A 2,861-nucleotide genomic window follows, 5' to 3' on the forward strand; every position below is an offset into this window, starting at 1 on the left:
AGGACTCGTGGGAGTCAGGATAAGTGGCCTCGCCCTCGTAGCTGACCTCGGCCACGTAGTACTTGACGGTCTGCAGGCGGCCGTCGGGGAGCTGCTCGTAGTAGGATCCTTGGGTGTCGTCGCCGTCACGGGCCTCCTGGTGTCCGAACTCGTTGCTTGAGGAGTCATCGCTGACGGCCCAGTTGAAGCTGTACTTGGCCTCGGAGGACTCGAAGGACTTCGTAGACTCCCGAGAAGAGGCTTAAGAATGATTGTGAGGTAAAATATAAAGAAAAGTAAGAGGGTCTCGTTGACTTCGGTAAGTTTTGATTATATTAGTCTCTATAACTTGTTACTGTTATTATCCTTCTTATAGGTGTTATTGTTATCATGATCATTATTGGTTTCATCATTATGTCATGTTTGTTGTAATTATTCATACCATCATCATTATCACAATATTAACTTATTACCATCATCACCAGATAATAACATATATAAATGGGAAATAAATAATTAAGGTTCGACCACAAAAATTGGCGGCACATACTTATAAGATTCACGGCTGTCCATAATCCATAATAATAGTTTCTCTTCGTCGCCTGTGATTGGCAGAAATATTTTTATAATGGTATGTACTTATAAGTGCAAATGTAATCATAAAATGGCGGATAACATTTGCAAGCAGCAATTCTATATGCAATATCCCTGTAAGCGTAAGCCTATTGATATCTGTAAGATTAACACGATGTTAATACCACTATATACGGCTAAACCACAGTATCGCTCAAAGACAAGAAGTTCTATATGTTCTTTAAAAATTCAGCCCCAAGGTTAATAGCCAGACTCGAACAAAAATACTCATTTGTGGACCAGCCTACTTATCTGCCTATATCACTATCCACATATTTATCCTTTTTTATATATATCTATAAGTTCATAAAGATAGATCTAGATATCTGCTAATCACTATCTACATTGTTTATCGATCAGCTTATTTTTGCATCCTGGCTCCCAAGATGTATTACGAAATTGGTAGCATTTCCCCGCACCTGCTGAAGGGCGTGGTCACTCCTCTCTGGAAAGGGAAAGGGGTCGCTGGGAATGAAGGCTTTACGCAGCTCCACCAGACATCGGAGCAATCTGGATCATCCCCAACAAGTCTACTATAAACAACTTTCACGAAATAGAGTAGATAATGGTAAGGTTATCATTCAGTCTTGAGCAACAGTAAATATCATTGACACTGATCTTGGCTTTGCTGACGATGTCTTCGCATATCCTAGTGATAATTGTAGATACTCGAGGTGAAACCCTTGGATCTGGAGTTCTCTCGGATCAACATGGTACAGGGTCTGCAAGAACCTGCTGAGTCAGTACATGCTACCATTACAAAAATCAGTCATACAGGATTTACATGCCTTAGTAATGTAGTTCATGACGCTGGATAACCGTATGAATAAGACGAGCTACATACATTCTCTGCTCTGATATTGCCGATTTTACTGTATGGCAGCGAAACCTGAGCTGTACTCCATGCCTTGAAGTCGTCTTCATTTTTTTTCTTTTTTTTATCAAGTACATTTGCCAAATCCACGTGTTAAACCAGCAACTGCAACGTGATAATTGCAGTCTGGGATTACCCTCCCTGGCTGTATAGATACACAGCTGGACACACAGGATTATTTCACACATCATGTTGCCTCCATTAAAGATAACATTGATCGAGGGAGTCGTTGCTGAGTCAAATATATCGAAGTAGATTTTAAAGATTAAATATTAAATATTTAGTTTCCATTCCATTTGTTACAATTGATATTCTTTGGTGTGACATACTGTCTGTTTTATTTTGCTTCTAAATCTCCCCCTGTGTGCAAGGAATGGCCGGGGTTACCATCCACTGGTAGCTCGAACGATCGAACGCAGGTCAGCAAGATTGCAAGACCAGCACGTTAACCATTGCACTACACAGCAAATGAGTAGTCATTGGCAAGTAGAAAGGTGTGGGCCTCTCTGATTGTTCACAAATGTGGGAGGAAGGCGGAAGGGGATCGAAGGTCTATGCAAGAAATAGATCCCCTCAACGCTAGGTAGATTAATTGTAAATCTGTGTGTTTAAGTGTGCGCGCATGTGTGCATATATATGCATACATGGAACGGAATGCATTCTTGGAGTAAAGTAATATTATAAAACACACTGATTTTTAGATCCATTTAGGTTATATATGTATGTTTGTATGTAGGTGTCTTATCGTGATAATATTATTATGATCATATGCAGAAGGAGCAATCAGGCCACTACAGTAACCATTCAGTAATGGTTATTTCGGAAAATTCTAAATAACTGAAACAGGCCAGGCCTCACATATGTAAGATTCGGGTGAAGCAACTCTTTAGGCATCTCACTGAACTGAGCTGTGGTGAGGAGTCATCGCTGAGGGGCCAGTTAAAGCTGTATTGAACTTCAATTGACGCAGAAGTTTCAGTCCTCGGCAAGAAATTCCTTGTCATAACGATGTATGGAAATCATGCCGTTTAAGTTAACTCTATCTCTTATGAAACGAAGTTCAGCCACTTTGGCGAAATTTTAACATTTAAACAGGAGTCAAACCTGAGACATCATGGCTTTATGTTTGTCTCATGACTGTGGCTGCATTTCGTTTCATTTTTGTACTCGCATTTTTGTGATCCTTAGGTTTTTAGTGAAAGACCCTTATATTGCATAAAGTTAAAGTTTATTAAGTGCTTAATTATCTTTCAGATCCCTATCATAAATAAATAGCTTACAAACTTAAAAGAAATCATCAAAAAATATATATATATTTTATACTCAATGTATTATTCACTTAGACTCATTAGAGTCGTAGACGTACTGGGGCCTG

This window comes from Penaeus vannamei, chromosome 39 (assembly GCF_042767895.1).
Source record: "Penaeus vannamei isolate JL-2024 chromosome 39, ASM4276789v1, whole genome shotgun sequence".
NCBI classification, from domain to species: Eukaryota; Metazoa; Arthropoda; class Malacostraca; order Decapoda; family Penaeidae; genus Penaeus; species Penaeus vannamei.